At 40.8% G+C, this 17,405-nt stretch overlaps 3 non-coding genes across 3 annotated transcripts; 2 read left to right on the plus strand and 1 right to left on the minus strand.

Moving 5' to 3' along the window:
* The first annotated feature begins 5 nt into the window (after positions 1-5).
* trnas-aga (transfer RNA serine (anticodon AGA)) lies at positions 6-88 on the plus strand. Its single transcript has one exon. It is a non-coding gene; the product is annotated as a tRNA-Ser (tRNA).
* Positions 89-436: 348 nt separating this feature from the next.
* Positions 437-518, plus strand: trnas-cga (transfer RNA serine (anticodon CGA)). Its single transcript has one exon. It is a non-coding gene; the product is annotated as a tRNA-Ser (tRNA).
* Positions 519-9,907: 9,389 nt separating this feature from the next.
* Positions 9,908-10,026, minus strand: LOC130224098 (5S ribosomal RNA). The gene has a single exon (XR_008837176.1). It is a non-coding gene; the product is annotated as a 5S ribosomal RNA (ribosomal RNA).
* Positions 10,027-17,405: the final 7,379 nt, after the last annotated feature.

The raw sequence follows: 17,405 nt of genomic DNA on the forward strand, positions 1-17,405 counted from the left end.
TGTCTGTAGTCGTGGCCGAGTGGTTAAGGCGATGGACTAGAAATCCCTTGGGGTTTTCCCCGCGCAGGTTCGAATCCTGCCGACTACGTTGTTTTGCACGTCCACTTATGATGTTGTTCTCTTTTCTTTCAAGCCTCCTATACGTAATTGGAATCCTCCTCTGCAACTCACAAACAAGCCCCTGTCACTTAGTGACCAGGCAGCTGTGGGTGAGCAACAGTGGTTTGCCGCGACCGTACAGTGATCCGCACTCTGTGTTGTGGCCAGAGAAATCCCAGTTTGAATCGCGGTCACAGCAGCACGTACCTGTTAACGGAAAGCCATGCTGGGCTGAGTTTTCATCACCTCAGGCCACGGCTGGATTTCTCACCCCAACCTCTGCTGTATCTAGTGTTGCCCACATCCAGCCAACAGAGTGGACGAGTCAAGGCCAGGTGTAGTCGTGGCCGAGAGGTTAAGGCGATGGACTCGAAATTCATTGGGGTCTCCCCGTGCAGGTTCGAACCCTGCCGACTACGTCGGTTGGTATTTCCACAAAGTCCACTTGCTGTTTTTGCTCATTGCCCCCTAAAGGAAATGCCGTCCTACTCTGAATCTCGCAAACAAACTGCAAAAGACCCCTCCATCAAACTCATTAAGTTTGCAGACGACACTACTGTTATCGGCCTCATCCAGAACGGTGACGAGTCTGCATACAGACAAGAAGTGGAGCGGCTCGCGTTATGGTGCAGATACAACAACCTGGAGCTGAACACGCTCAAAACAGTGGAGATGATAGTGGACTTCAGGAGAAAACCCCCTGCACTCCCCCCACTCACCATCATGAACAGTACTGTGGCTGCAGTAGAGTCATTCAGGTTCCTGGGCACCACCATCTCTCAGGATCTGAAGTGGGACATTCATATAGACTCTATTGTGAAGAAAGCCCAGCAGAGACTGTACTTCCTTCGTCAGCTGAGGAAGTTCAACCTGCCACAGGAGCTACTCGTACAGTTCTACTCAGCTGTCATCCAATCCATCCTCTGCACTTCAATCACCGTCTGGTTCGGCTCAGCTGCCAAACCCGACCTCTGTAGACTACAGCGAATAGTCTGGACTGCTGAACGAATCACTGGCACAACCCTTCCTACACTTCAAGAACTGTACTCTTCCAGAGTGAGTAAAAGGGCTCGCAAAATCACTCTGGACGCCTCACACCCAGCACACTACCTGTTCGAACTGTTACCGTCTGGTCGGCGCTTCAGAGCACCAAGCACAAAAACAATCAGACACAGGAAAAGTTTCTTTCCTCAGGCTGTCTACCTTATGAACAGTTAAATATTCCCCTACTGTGCAATAAATATGTGCAATACTTTCTCATACGCACTTGTACACAGCACCTTATATCGATATACAATGCAATACTTTCTACATTCGCACTTGTACACAGCACCTTATAACCTGTATATTTATAACAATCTGTACATACAACTCAACATCCAGGTTTCTTCACTAACCGCATCTGTTTAATGTTCATCATTTTTTATTATTATTATTATTTTTTTTTCAGATTTATTTTGTGTTGTCACATGTCACTTTATGTACACTGGAAGCTTCTGTAGCCAAAACAAATTCCTTGTGTGTGTGAAGCACACTTGGCAATAAAACTGATTCTGATTCTGAAACCAGTGTCCCTTAGTGTGCAGGCAGCTGCAGAGCTTATCGGTGAGCGAGCGGTGTGCCGTGATCATGTAGTGGTCAGTACTCTGCGTTGTGGCCGCAGCAACCCCGGTTCGAATCCGGGTCACGGCAGCGTGTTCCTGTTAACTGCGAGCAATGATTGTGCTGCTTTTTACAACCTCAGGCCATTTATGCCCCAACTGTGCTGCATTCAATCTTGCCCACATTCAGCAGAAAAAGTCAACGGGCTACCACCATGCGTAGTTGTGGCCGAGAGGTTAAGGCGATGGACTTGAAATCCATTGGGGTCTCCCTGGTCAGGTTAGAACCCTGCCGACTACGGAACAGCCAGCTGCTTTTGCTTTTTCTCTCTGTGAGAGGAACTGTGGCTTTTGCGACGTTTGGTTGCGGGCCTGCATGTTTAATCCCATATTGAATAATTCAAGTCCAGCGACTAGTCGCAATTTAGCTTTTTTTGTAGTCCCTACACTCTGATGTTGCCTAGAGAAACGTTCAATAAATCGACAGCAACATCTTGTACGGCTCATCAAAATTGGGATTTGATAGGTTTTTTTCCAAGTCACCCAGTCCTTTTTGGCTGTCCCTTTGTGGCACATTTTCCCCACTCCATCTGCTTCTGGAGAGTTGCTTTATGCACAGCTCTTTTCAAGACTGATGCTAGCACAGTTCCAAAAGGCCCAGGCAAAATGTGCTTTTGGCCATGCTTTTGGACCATGGCTTTGGTAAAACCTAATGATTTCAAGGTCTTTCATGGTGCAGCTCAGCAGTGGCATGGCACAGCTGTGAAACGCCGTTTCCTGGAGGACGACTGCATCTGTTTTTTTTTTAAGAGGACGCAGGTCTGTGCTGTGATGAGAAAGTGTTGTCGGGAGGTAAGGGAGATCTTGACTTCAAGTACCTCGTGGCTTTCAACTAATGGTCTCTTATTAGGTGGATGATGATGAAATGCAAACAAGAAAATAGCTGCAGAAATGTTGTGATTTCAAGTTAATGAGAGTGGCCTTGTTTGGAATTTGAAACTCAAAACCAGTCACACCCTACGCGAGAACCATACCCCAGGACCAATGAGACACGAATGTGGATGATTGCACAAAGAAAATGTTTGACCATTAGTTGCACACACCTTTTTTGATGAAATGCAAACTGGCATCGAGATCCTAAAGTGCAGTTTTCCATGTGTTGGCATCTTGTTGAAGGCATACAAAAGATCCATGACAAATGATTGGCGAAATGGCCCAGTGGCCTAATGGATAAGGCATCAACCTCCGGGGCTTGGGATTGTTGGTTCAAGTCCCATCTGGGTTGTCTTTAAAGGTCCCACTTCAATTTGGGAGCAATGTTTGGTGGATGAAACACGGTAGCTGCGAAAACCTTCTTGAGATGTGTTTGCATGTCATTAACTTCCTGCATTGCCATGCATATTACCTATTATGACTAAAAGGGTAACGAGATACCTAACGCGAAAGGCCATTTTGAATCCTGCATGGTGCCTACAGAGAAGAGATTGTGTACAAAGACAAAAATGGTGCTTACATATAAAGCTGGTGGGTTGTTCAAGATCCATAAACAAATCTAACAACCCAATCATTGCCGCTCCTTTTTTTGTCTGTATAATTGTACATGTTAGACTGATTTACATCAGAAGTCCACTAAATATTCATTAACTAAAGTCACAGCAAAAGCTGCTACAATTAACATAGAAACACCATAGATAGCACAGCACCACTGCTTTTTCTATGACTGTCATAGGGCCCGCCTGGGATTTGAACCCAGGACTTCTCGCACCCAAAGCAAGAATCATACCCCTAGACCAACGAGCCCTGAAGAAGCAGTCTGCAGTGCCACAAAAAATTCTGTCAGACCGATCCAATCTACTCTTTGTTCATGTTGTTTTTGTTACGTGTGTCAGCAACTCCCTGGAGGCATATTACAGTTCACAGTAAGTATAAAACAGTCCGTTGGTTTATGCAGTTCCATAACTCCAGTCTCTTCCTCGTCCGATTCACATCTGCACCACAATGTTGTCTTTTTGCAGCCTTGGCACCGTGGGGCTTTACAGTCCCGCGCAAAATGCCCCTGCTCCAGACATTCTCTACACACAAATTGTGTCTTTTTTTTCATGTTCAGTGCTTCCACATAATCTGCATGTTTTTATCTGCTGATCATGTATCACTCTAAAATATTTGGGTCCTTCCTCTGTATCAAATTTGACGTTGTAAGGAAGAGTTGTGACTTCTTTTGGAAATTTCACTCTGATGAACCTTGTTCCATCAGCCACAGTTGTTCCTGGATGATACCTTCTTCTTAGTGGGAGAATTGGAGAAACTCCCCAGTCCACAAGCTTGAATATAATTGGGTAAATTTAAAAAAGAAACCATTCTCTCAGTTGCGCAGAGTTTTGATATCTCACAGAAGTGTTGGTTAATCATGAGTCCATCCATTAAATGATCACAGTCCGTTTCATTTTCCATAGTTAGTTCATAGACAAAGTTTGATTTTTTCTCAATCCAAACAATTTTCCAACTCCAGTCTTTCCTTCCACAGCCTTTATAATCATAACTACTGTGATATTTTCAGGATCTTTCACAGTCATTGTCAAAGTTGTTTCTTTTTTATATTGTCTCTGAAATCTTGCTTGACTTTTCAGTTTGTTTATCATCTCTTTTCTTTGACTTGTTTGTAGGGTGTTTTCCAAACATTCAGCAACTGCTTTACCCTTAGTTTGTTGTTTTTCTCCACTTCTGCGTTTGTTTGGAGTTTAGATTCGCAATTTACATTTTTATCATAAAATACCTCCTCATTCACTAAATATTTATCTCTCCTACTTGGGGTGAACAATCCCCTAACACACTCATACAAACAAATCTACTTTTAAACGTTCTGTCTCTCGAGCATCCGCTTGGTGTTTGTAGCTTTAGCCTACTAGCACCGCTGGTCAGCTAAAGCTACCAACCTCTTTCACTCATTTATTTTCTCACTTTCTGGCTTTGCTCTTCACCTTGTACAATGTCGCTTGCGTGTCTGTCCTTGAGTGCAGGAGAGGCATCGATGGAGGCGCTGGAGCTGGAGCAGGAAGCGGTGGAGTCCCAGATTCGCTCGCTGGAGACGAAGCGAGAGGGCATCAGGGCTCTGCTCTTAACCCGTACTCGCTCGTCTGAGGTAAGTGTCCGATACAACGACAATCTCCCAGTTTCTTCAACCCCGCGTGTTTCTCTGTCCAGGCCCAGCGCACCGAGGACGCGGTGCACCCAGGCGTCGTTCACGCCGACTCCCGGCTACCACGGCCCCTGGGTGCAACCGCGTAAGGTGCTTGCCAGGTCCCGGGGCAGAACGTCTCCTCCTCCGGTGTTCGAGATCCCTACGGAGAACCGCTTCGCCCCTCTCCGCGAGACGGGTCGCGATGTTGCCATCATTGGCGACTCAATCGTCCGCCACGTCCGCTCCACTTCCTCCAAAGGTAACAAAGTACGCACTTTCTGCTTCCCTGGTGCCCGAGTTAAGAATATTTCTGCACAGATACCTACTATCCTGAGCGCTGCCGAGAGCCTCGGTGCCGCCGTCCTCCACGTGGGGACGAACGACACCGGGCTCCGGCAGACGGAGATCCTGAAGAAGGACTTCAGGAGCCTGATCGAGACGGTTCGACGCACTTCGCCCGCCACGCAGATCATCGTTTCTGGACCGCTTCCTACCTACCGCCGAGGAAATGAAAGGTTCAGTAGACTTTTTGCTCTGAATGAATGGCTATTAACATGGTGTGAAGAACAGAAATTGCTCTTTGCCAATAACTGGAATCTTTTCTGGGAGCGTCCTAGGCTTTTCCGCGCTGATGGGCTGCAGCCCAGTCGAGCTGGAGCTGAACTCCTGTCGGACAACATCACCAGAATACTTCGCTCTATCTGACTAGTAAGTAAAAATTCACAAAATTCACAATTTAGCCACACAGACTCCTATTCGTCCCACATAAATAACAGTAATGCATACCTAGCTAACCCCATAGAGACTGTGTCTGTTCCTCGTATTATTAGATCAAGAAACAAACGTACTGTGTGCTCCAGAAATAATCTATTAAGAATTAAACCAGAAAAAACACTAAAAAGTGAAAATACAAATTTCATGAAGCTTGGTCTCCTAAACATCAGGTCACTAGCACCTAAAGCACTTATCATAAATGAAATAATAACAGATAACAATCTTAATGCACTCTGTCTCACTGAAACCTGGCTGAAACAAAATGACTATATTAGTTTAAATGAGGCAACTCCTCCAGGATTCTTATATAAACATGAGGCTCGTCAAACTGGTCGTGGTGGTGGAGTCGCGTCAATCTTTAGTGATATTCTTAATGTTAATCAGAGAAACGGACTTATGTTTAGCTCCTTTGAAGTACTAGCGCTTAATGTTGTCCTTCCAAACACTATGCAAAAACCTATGTTATCTCTCGCTCTAATCACCATATATAGACCTCCAGGACCCTATGTCAATTTTCTAAAAGAGTTTTCTGATTTTATCTCTGACTTACTAGTTAAAACTGATAAAATACTAATTGTAGGAGACTTTAACATCCACATAGATGACGCTAACGACACATTAGGGCTCGCGTTTACGGACTTGCTGGTCTCACTAGGAATAAAGCAAAATGTTATTGGTCCAACTCATCGCCTAAAGCATACACTAGATCTAATTCTGTCTTATGGAATTGAGGTCACTGATGTAGACATTATACCACAAAGTGATGATATTACAGACCACTACCTCTTACTATATAAGCTGTGTTTACCTGAAATTAGCAGATCCGCTCCGATATATCGTCCTAGTAGAACTATTGTTCCATCCACTAAAGATGAATTTATAAATAACTTACCTGATCTTTCTCTACTTCGAAATGCACCCGCAAACGCAAATGACCTTGATGTAGTAACCAGCAGTATAGATGCCATCTTTACTAGCACTTTAAATACTGTGGCACCCATCAAACTAAAAAAGGCTAGAGAGAATAAAACTACACCGTGGTATAATAGTCATACCCGCGCTCTCAAAACAGCAACCCGTGCCCTGGAACGTAAATGGAAAAAAACTAATTTAGAAGTCTTTAGAATTGCATACAAAGACAGTATGTCCAGCTATAGGAGGGCTTTAAAATCTGCCAGGGCTGAGCACCTCCGCCAACTGATAGAAAATAATCAAAACAATCCTAGATTCTTATTTAACACCATCGCTAAATTAACAAATAATCGGTCATCTTTGGAACAAAACGTTCCACCGCAAATTAGTAGTGATGACTTCATGAATTTTTTCAGTGATAAAATAGAAGGCTTTAGACAGAAAATAGGAGATATTAAACTTTCTGCACCGCCTTATACTTCAGATCCAGTAAACCCGCCTCTGAATCTAAATAACCTACAGTGCTTTAAAATCATAGAACAGGAAGAGCTAGACAAAATTATAAATAGCTCTAAATCAGCTACGTGTATATTGGACCCAATTCCAACAAAGTTACTGAAAGAATTGCTACCTGTTATAGGAGAACCTCTTCTTAACATTATCAACTCTTCTTTATCTTTAGGCCATGTTCCAAATCCCTACAAGTTAGCTGTTATTAAACCTATTATTAAGAAACCACAACTGGAACCCAGCAACTTAGCTAATTATAGGCCTATTTCAAACCTTCCATTTATATCTAAAATACTAGAAAAAGTTGTTTCTGCTCAATTATGCTCCTTTCTGCAGACGAACAATGTTTTTGAAGTGTTTCAGTCAGGTTTCAGAGCTCATCACAGTACAGAAACTGCATTAGTGAAAATAACCAACGATTTACTCTTAGCTGCTGACCAAGGGTGCATCTCGCTATTAGTTCTACTCGATCTTAGTGCGGCATTTGACACCATTGACCATGGTATCCTTATTAATCGCTTAAAGTCTACAGGTGTCCAGGGACAGGCCCTACAATGGTTTAAGTCATACTTATCTGACCGTTACCAGTTTGTAAATATAAATGGACAGCCTTCACAAATCAGCCCAGTAAAATACGGGGTGCCTCAAGGATCAGTTTTAGGCCCTTTACTGTTTACAATATACATGCTACCCCTGGGAGACATTATTAGAAGACATGGGATCAGCTTTCACTGCTATGCAGATGATACTCAATTATATATTTCAACTAAACCTGACGAGACGTCTAATCTGTCCAAGCTAACTGAGTGTATTAAAGATGTTAAAGACTGGATGACCAACAATTATCTTCTCTTAAACTCAGACAAAACAGAATTATTACTTATTGGGCCTAAATCCTGTACACAGCAGATCTCACAACTCGATCTACAATTAGAGGGATACAAAGTTAGCGTTAGTTCTACTATAAAAGATCTGGGTGTCATACTAGACAGCAATTTAACTTTTGAAAATCATATTTCCCATGTCACAAAAACTGCTTTCTTTCATCTGAGAAATATAGCTAAGTTACGAAGTATGCTATCCATCTCAGATGCAGAAAAGCTAGTCCATGCTTTTATGACTTCTAGGCTGGACTACTGTAATGCTCTGTTTGCTGGCTGCCCAGCATCCTCTATTAACAAACTTCAATTAGTACAAAATGCAGCTGCCAGAGTTCTAACCAGGTCTAGAAAATTTGATCACATCACCCCAATTTTATCCTCCTTACACTGGCTGCCTGTTAAGTTTCGTATTGAATTTAAAATATTGCTTCTTACATATAAAGCTTTAAATAATCTAGCTCCTGCTTATCTAACCAATCTTCTGTCTCGCTACAATCCAACTCGCTATTTAAGGTCTCAAAACTCAGGACTTCTGGTAGTACCTAGAATAGCAAAGTCGAGTAAAGGAGGTCGAGCCTTCTCATTTATAGCTCCTAAACTCTGGAATAGCCTTCCTGATAACGTCCGAGGCTCAGACACACTCTCCCAATTCAAAGCTAGATTAAAGACCTATCTGTTCAGTAAAGCATACACTTTGTGCACCACTTAGGGGGCTTCCACACAGGTTATGCATCTTGCTGATATACACTGTGAACATCAGCTACGCTAATTATTTTCTTTATTCTCCATTTCCACCTGGGGATACTCTTCCCGAGGCCCTCAGACTATGCAGAGTCACTGATTCGATCCAAGACCAACGACGAGATGATCCCAAGGTTTCCATATCCTGGACCTGGCCGAATCCTGAACAACTACTGCGATGGTCATGGAAGAGTGGAGAACATGAGACTGTTTCCTATGACGCTCCAGAGACAGACGAGTCTTCGCTGAGGCCAGCTTCCAGCCTCCGCCACTGAGACTGCAGCTCTGCACAAGACGTTTGGCCAGCGGAGAAATTAAAATGGTCGTGCCCAACTGAGCCTGGTTTCTCTCAAGGTTTTTTTTCTTCACTTCCGCCTTTAGTGAAGTTTTTTTTCCCTCTCCGCTGTCGCCACTGGCTTGCATGGTTCTGGAACTGTAGAGCTGCGCATCGTTGGATTTGCTCTTCAATATTTGGACTCTCAGTAGTGATTATTAAACCACACTGAACTGAGCTAAACTGAACTGAACTTAAACACTACAAACTTAACTACACTGTTCCTATTTACTGTGACCTTTTATGTGAAGCTGCTTTGACACAATCTACATTGTATAAGCGCTATACAAATAAAGGTGAATTGAACTTCCTCCTCTACTTGTGTCTGACTTATTTTTCCTCCTTCTTGCCACAACAGCTGCCCATGTGTCATCATTGTCGATGTCCTTGTTTAAATCTCTTGAATTGTTATCTTCAGGAGTAGCTTTGTCCGTGTTGCCATAGTCCATATTCAGTTCCTGTTCCTTTACCGGGGTGTCCATCCTTTCAAAAGGTTTTAACCCCAAACAGATAACACTGTCTGGGGTTTAACTAAAACTAAACAAAATTAATACAACTTATTTCTGTCAAAATCAAGAAAAAAACAATAAAGAAAATAAAATGGGAGAGCCTTTCTCTCCCTACTGCCACCTCACACTTCCTTGAAAGCAGTGACTCAGTCAAACTCAAGGGGGCGTGCTCAGGGTGGTATGGCCGTAAGCGAGAGCAGCCGTCAAGAGTTGGCTATTTAAAAATAGGTGCAGCACCAGGAGCCGAGCGCCGCTCGGCTTGCCTTGACACAGCTCGACAGAAACAATGCCCTTGACTCCTCAATAGTTTACCTCGTTTTTAAATTTATTTATTCATACATTTTTTTGCCAAATGAAGGAATTCAAAAAGCTTACAGCACCTGGTATTCCCAGGCGGTCTCCCATCCAAGTACTAACCAGGCCCAACCCTGCTTAGCTTCCGAGTTCAGATGAGATCAGGCATTGCCAGGGTGGTATGGCCGTAAGCGAGAGCAGTCGTCAAGAGTTGGCTATTTAAAAACAGGTGCAGTACCAGGAGCCGAGAGCAACTCAGCCTTGCCTGGACACAGCAGCCACAGAAACAATGCCCTTGTCACCTCAATTGTTTCCCTGTATTTTTTTTTTTTTCAATTATTGTATTCATTTTTTTTTTTTGGCAAATGAAGGAATGCAAAAAGCTTACAGCACCTGGTATTCCCAGGCGGTCTCCCATCCAAGTACTAACCAGGCCCAACCCTGCTTAGCTTCCGAGTTCAGATGAGATTTTTTTTTTTTTTTTTTTTTTCTTTATTTTATATCAAAAATTAAAAACAATTACATTCAGGTAACAATACATGTACATTATATAAAGCCATTTGAACATATATATTCCCACATAAAAAGTCTTTTTCAAATACATCAATCTTGTCATTCGTGTTACAATAATAGAAAAGAGCATTAAGCAGTACAGACATTTTTCTTTTAAACAATTTACACACAGATATTTTGCCATTCTTCTGTTTAACAGCATTCCTTCTATTCCATATCACAATTCTTGCAACTGTTAAAATGAAATTAATGAACCTTGTATTTTTACCTTCTGTTTTACAACCAAATAAAAATAATGTTTCCCATTCCTCATCAACAACCTGTTTTTCAATCCCCATTTCATTTATCATTTCTTTAATTTTTCCAATAAAACATTTTAACTCTTTGCATTTGAAAAACAAATGTAGTATACCTTCATCTTCTTCATTACAAACTTTACATCTTGCATCATTTGCCAAACCTATTTTACACAATCTCATTTCACTTAATAAACAGTTTTGCCTTAAAATGTAATCAAAATTCTCTAAAACTGGACTTTTCCACCAAGCTCTCAAATTTTGCCATATTTCCTTTGTTTCTATATTGGGATATAATCTTTTCCAGTACTCTTCTGCTTTGGGTATAACAAACACGTCTTTACATAAACATGAATAAAACATCTTCAGTATACCATCTTTGAAAGCATATTGATTTTCTTTAAAGTTAATCACCCTTCCTTCATCGCTGTGCATATCCAAATTATTTTCTATCATTTCTTTCCATTCTTTTGGTATATTGTTTTTCAAGTTATTCAATTGATTTTCAATAACTCCTTTAGTTTCGTTTTCATAGTTTTCTATTATTGCATCTTTTATTACTTGCACCTGTACATAACCAGGTATCACTTCATATAAGATATCTTTAATTTGCTTTATTCCTGCATAATACCATTTCTTATAAAAAATAGTGTAATTCCCTTTTTTAATGTAATCATTTAAAAACAGCGGTTGCTTTAAAATCTCTTCTTTACTAAAAGTACAATCAATATGCTTTCTAAAATCTCCCCATGCCTTGATAACTTCTTTATAGAATTCTGGAATCCCATTCATCATATTCTCTTTGGGCTTCATCCATAATATATATTCTTGCATTTCCCCACATTTATTTAAAAAATATGTCATCGCATCTTTCCATACGTGTTTTTCTTCTTTCCAGTATTTATTTACAGTTTTTATTCTTATGCTTTTCATTCTGATGAGTGGATCGATTAAACCTAACCCCCCTTCTTCTACTTTACCAATTATGGTATCATAAGCTATCTTGGAAGGTTTCCCGTCCCATATAAAATCTAATACGATAGCTTTTATCTTCTTATAAACACTCATTGGCAAACTCACTGTACCTAAAACATACCACATTTTTGATAAAAATAAGGAATTTAAAACTAAAACTTTCCCCTTTAAAAACAAACCTCTTAATTTCCAGAAATGTAATCTTTTTTCCATTCCTTTTAAAACTTCCTCCCACACTAAATCCCTTGTTTCATTTTCATTTTCACCAACCCTTATACCTAAAATCTTCATATTGGTTTTCTCCTCTTTAAATTGGATTTTTTCTGGTAAAGCCTTTGTTTTTCCTATTCTCATGTATTTCGTTTTTTCCTTATTAATTTTTGCTCCTGTTCCTTTACAATATCTGTTTAAAATTTCCTCTGCTTTTTCAATACTTTTAATATCTTTTACTATTAAAGTTGTATCATCAGCATATTGAAATATTTTTTGTTCTAACTCTGTTCCTTTTATACATAATCCTCGTATTTGCTTTTCATTATCAATTGCTAATCCCAATGTTTCAGATACAAGTGTGTATAGTAGTGCTGACATTGGACACCCTTGTCTTATCGATCTTGTTACTTTAAAATCTTTAGTTAAAAAACCATTTACTTTTATACAGCTTGTTATATCTGTATATAAACATTTTATCCATTGTAAATATCTTTTTCCAAAACCAAATCTCTCCATTACATTCATCATATATTTGTGTTCCACTCTATCAAAAGCTGAATCCAAATCTACACTAATTATATATCCTGTTTCTTTTTCCTCTCTCATATACCAGATTATGTCTCTTATATTGTTTATGACATCCGTTATGTCTCTTTTTAGAACCGCATATGCTTGATTTGTTTGGATTATGTTTGGTACAACTACTTTCAATCTGTTAGCTAAGACTTTCGCTAAAATTTTATAGTCTGTGTTCAGCATACTTAAGGGTCTATAATTTTTTAAGTCTTCCTTGTCTCCATTTCTTTTATAAATCATTTTAACCATTCCTTTTTTCATACTATTAGTTAACTCCCCTTTTTCATAAATATCACTGTATATTATATTTAAAATAGGACTTAAAACATTTTTAAAAACTTTATAAAACTCAACTGGTAGTCCATCTATTCCTGGACTTTTCCCATTTCTCAACTGATCAATAGCTGTTTCTATTTCTAAATCTGTTATCTCACTCTCGCACATTTCCTCGTCCTCTTTATTTATTTTTACTGTTATTTTTTCTAATAAGAAATTTTCATCATTTAAAACTACTCCATTTTCTGTAAATAATTCCTTATAAAATCGTCTAGTTTCCTTTAAAATTCCCTCTTTGTCCTCTACAGTTTTCCCATCTTGTGTTTTTATACATTTGATTATAGCTGCTCTCTGTCTTGTTTTTTCTAATTCATAAAAGTATTTTGTACTTCTTTCTCCTTCTACAATGTCTTTAGCTCTGCTTCTAATAATTACTCCTTTACACTTTTCTTCTTCGATTTTCTTCAGCTTTTCCTGTAATTCTATTATTTTGTCAACATTAATCCCATTTACTTTACTCATTTCTTCATTCCATTCTTTTCTAATTTGATTTTCCTTGAATTTCTTTGCCTTTTGTCTTTTTTCTGATATATTTATTGAGTATTCTTTTATTCTATTTTTCAGATTATCCCACCATAAACTTGTTTCTGTTTCAAACATTTCATCATTCACACTATTGATTATTATATTTTCTATTTCCATTTTATACATTTCTATTTTGAACAACTCAGTGTTGAGTATCCACACTCCTGGTCCTTTTTCAATCTCATTAAAATTCATCGTTATCCATATAAAATCGTGATCACTCTCACTATAGGTTTTGTAGAAAACTTTGTTAACATATTGTACTTCTTTCTTCTTACATAAAAACAAGTCAATTCTACTTTGCTTTAAAATCCTATTTACAATTTGTCTTCTTGAATATTCTCTTTTCACACCATTTTGCTCTCTCCATACATCTACCAAATCACATTTCCTCATTAAATTCTGTAGTTCATTCCTTCCTCTGTCTGTTCTAAAATCCATTGAGTCATCTATATCTATTCTTTGCATGGCAATATTAAAATCTCCTAAAATAAATATGTTTTCATTCTTATCTATTAACTTATCTATTTCCTTATAAAAGTTATATTTCTCCTTTTCCTCATTTGGTGCATGTATGTTGCATACTCTAAAACTTTTCCCATTATACATAACTTTTACAATTATAATTCTTCCGTCTGTGTCTTTATAGTCTAATTCTACTTTTTCAAAAATCCCTCTTTTTATCAAAATTGCTACCCCTCTTTTCTTTTCTATATCTCCATTACTAAATATTTCCCCATTCCACAATTTTCTCATCTCATTTTTAATCTCGTCTTCCCACTTTGTCTCTTGTAAACATAATATATCACACTTTTTTGTCAAACACGTTAATCTTTCAAACTTTTCACATTTTGACAATCCTCTTACATTCAGTGATACCACACATACATTACTCATTAGGAAAATTATTGGATAAACCAATAACCACCATTCATTCTGAGTCACTGTCACTTAAACAAATGTTTCTTGCATCTCCTTTTTCAAATTTTTTCCTTCCATTCTTTCTTTAATCTCTTCTCTTCTAATTTTCTGCCGTTGTAGAACAAGTTCAATGTTTAAGCCACTTTTAGATCTTAATTTTAAATACCAGGGTGGTATGGCCATAAGCGAGAGCAGACGTCAAGAGTTGGCTATTTGAAAAGAGGCGCAGCACCAGGAGCCGAGCGCAGCTCAGCTTGCATTGACACAGCACCGACAGAAACAACGCCCTTGTCCCCTCAATTGTTTACCTGTGTTTTTTTTGTCCCACCCCTCCCAAATAAGATGAATGTGAGAAAAGACACCAGCAGCAGACCTGTGACACGAGGAAGTGTATTAGATGCCAAATGAAGGAACTCAAAGAGCTTACAGCACCTGGTATTCCCAGGCGGTCTCCCATCCAAGTGCTAACCAGACCGACAGAAACAAAGCCCTTGACCCCTCAATAGTTTACCTGTTTTTTTTTTTTTTCGGTTTCTGCTCCGGGGCACCGACAGCTCTTGCTAGGTTAAACCAGCCAAGTCAGGGTACTCACTTCCCCCGAATGGAATCAGGGGAAGTGGGTACAATGACTTAGCTGGTTCCAGAGATCAGAGAGGAATTCAGAGTTTTGTTTTGTTTTTTTCGTATTTTGGGAAGTGTATCAGCTGCCAAATGAAGGAATTCAAAAAGCTTTAAGCACCTGGTAATCCCAGGGGGTCTCTCATTCAAGAACTAACCAGGAATCAAACCCAGTCCACAGCAATGAGAGCACCGAATCCTAACCACTAGACCACCAGGGACGGGAGAGCAGATACTTGCCCTCAAGCCTTGCTGTGGGTCTCCACACAAGTATGCTGCAGCTGCTCTGACAAAAATAAATCCAATGCTTGTAACCTCCTCCTGGAGAGGAGAAAGTCTCAGACCCTGGATCACAGTTCTTCTATGGAGGGACTGTCACATGCTCCTATCGACACCACAACGTGCCATAATAACAAAGCACAGCATGCGTTGAATGAACTCTGTATTGACAGAGCTGTGTCCTTGTTACAAGCAACAAGCTAATGATGACAAGATAAGGAGATAGGGCCAGTGGTGCAGTGGATAATGCCTCTGACTATAGATCAGAAGACTCTAGATTTGACTCCTGGCTTGCTTGTTTTGGTCTTTTTGCTTTGCCAACAGCCAGTGCACTGCGGGTGCCTTTCGCCCCCCACTGGAGCTGTTCAGTTCCACTCTGGAGTGAGTCAAGTTTAAGTGGCCACCAGCACAGAGCCCGTGGGGTGCTCTCCTGGTTTCAAAGGATGCCCCAACTGCAGTTTTTTAATAACGTCTACTACAGCTACACCAACCGTAAACCCAGCCTACTTGTTGCAAAAGTCCATACAACTTAGAAGTCACCCAGCAAACTTGCAGCGTAATCTCTTCCACTTTTAATTCTCTGAGCTGCAGCAATACCTAAGTGCTCTGATAAAACATGCATAAAAGAAACTATGGCTTTTAACCTCCTCTTGGAGAGAAGAGAGTCTCCGACCCTGGATCTCAGGTCTTCTATGGAGGGACTGTCAGGAATCCTGGAAGAGCATCTCATCCACACAACGTCTTGCCATAAAACAAAGCAGAATGTGTGGTGACAGTACTCCAGATTGACAGAGCCTTGTCCTTGTTTCAAACGCTAACAAGGTGCTGAACAGAGTGCCAGTGGCACAAAGGATAATGCTTATGACTATGGATCAGAGGATTCTAGCTTACGGAAACCATGAGACTGTGTATGAGAGAGTGCGTAAATGTATGATTGGTACTTGTGCAAGAGGGGCAGTGAAGTAGGCTTTTTGCCCTTTCATTCCTGTACAGTTCGCATATATCTTCATCGCTAAAGCTCAAATGTTGACAAGATAAGCAGACAGGACCAGTGGTGCAATCGATAATGTGACTTACTACGGATCAGAAGGTTGTAAGTTCGACTTCTGGCTGGCTCGCTTTGGTCTTTTTGCTTTGCTGTCAGCCAGTGCACTGCGGTCGCCTTTCCCCCCGCTGGACCGGTTCAGTTCCACTCTGGAGTGAATCAAGTTTCTGCAGCCGCCAGCAAAGAGCCCATGGAGTGCTTCCCTGGTTTCAAAGGCTGCCCCAACTGCTGATTTTTATTAACGTCTTCTACAGCTACACCAATCGTAAACCCAGCCTACTTGTTGCAAAAGTCCCTACAACTTAGAAGTCACCCAGCCAACTTGCAGCGTAATCTCTTCCACTAGTAAGTCTCTGAGCTGCAGCAATACCTAAGTGCTCTGATAAAACATGCATAAAAGAAACTATGGCTTTTATCCTCCTCTTGGAGAGAAGAGAGTCTCCGACCATGGATCTCAGGGGTTCTATGGAGGGACTGTCAGGAATCCTGTAAGAGCATCCCATCCACACAACGTCTTGCTATAAAACAAAGCAGAATGTGTGGTGACGGAACTCCAGGTTGACAGAGCCTTGTTCTTGTTTCAAACAATGTGCTGACAAGGTGCTGAACAGAGTGCCAGTGGCACAAAGGATAACGATTATGACTAGGGATCAGAGGATTCTAGCTTACGGAAACCATGAGACTGTGTATGAGAGAGTGCGTAAATGTATGAGTGGTACTTGTGCAAGAGGGGCAGTGAAGTGCGCACGATCAGAAAGAACTGAAGTTTGTGGAAAGTTTGATTCCTGGTTTTCACCCAGTTGACCTGGGTTCCTCTCCTGGTCTGGGAAGCCTTGAGCATTTTTGCCACTGCCCTTTTTGCCTAGCAGTCGGACTGCAGCAACATTAAGGGGGTGGGCTTGTGTGGGAATCTCATAAGCCTTTGATAGCTCAGTTGGTAGAGAGGAGTACTGAATGTGTGTTGTTGGCAATCCTTAGGTTGCAGGTTCGACTCTGGCTTGAAGAAGGTCTTTTGCCCTTTCATGCCTGTGCAGTTCACATATATATTCATAGCTAGAGCTTAAAGTTCACCATAGAGGTGAAAAGGAAGTTCCCTGAACGGGAATCGAACCCTGGCAGCGGCGGTGAAAGTGCCGAACCCTAACCACTAGACCACCAGGGAAGATTCTGCAAAAACTTGCCCTCAAGCCTAGCTGTGGGCCTCCATGCAAGTCGGACGGCAGCAACCTTAAGGGGGTGGGCTTTTGGGGGACTCTTGTATGCCTTTGATATCTC

The sequence above is a fragment of the Danio aesculapii genome, chromosome 4 (genome assembly GCF_903798145.1).
Source record: "Danio aesculapii chromosome 4, fDanAes4.1, whole genome shotgun sequence".
NCBI classification, from domain to species: Eukaryota; Metazoa; Chordata; class Actinopteri; order Cypriniformes; family Danionidae; genus Danio; species Danio aesculapii.